The following is a 295-nucleotide window of genomic DNA, read 5'->3' as shown; positions in this document are numbered from 1 at the left end:
GGGAGCCCTGGCCAGGCACTCCTCACCCACGCTGCCCACAAAACGTTGCCCTGCAGAGGTGGGAAGAGCCGTGGCCAGCGCAGTGTCCCAGCTGGGTCCCGTCCTGGCACTGCCTTTGCCCTGACCTCAAGAGTCTCACGCGCTCCCCGGCACCACAATTGGCCTCTGCTAAGGGGGAAGGGAAGGCGGAGAGAAGCTCTTGGAAAAAGTGACGTTTTGTGCCTGCAGCTCCCTCGGCTGCTCTGGCAGCCAGAGCCGAGGGAAGGCAGGGCGGAGAGGCAGCCTTGGCAGGGCC

This window comes from Egretta garzetta, unplaced genomic scaffold (genome assembly GCF_000687185.1).
Source record: "Egretta garzetta isolate BGI_Z169 unplaced genomic scaffold, ASM68718v1 scaffold4, whole genome shotgun sequence".
In the NCBI taxonomy this organism is placed as follows: domain Eukaryota; kingdom Metazoa; phylum Chordata; class Aves; order Pelecaniformes; family Ardeidae; genus Egretta; species Egretta garzetta.
This window is presented reverse-complemented; position numbering follows the sequence as displayed.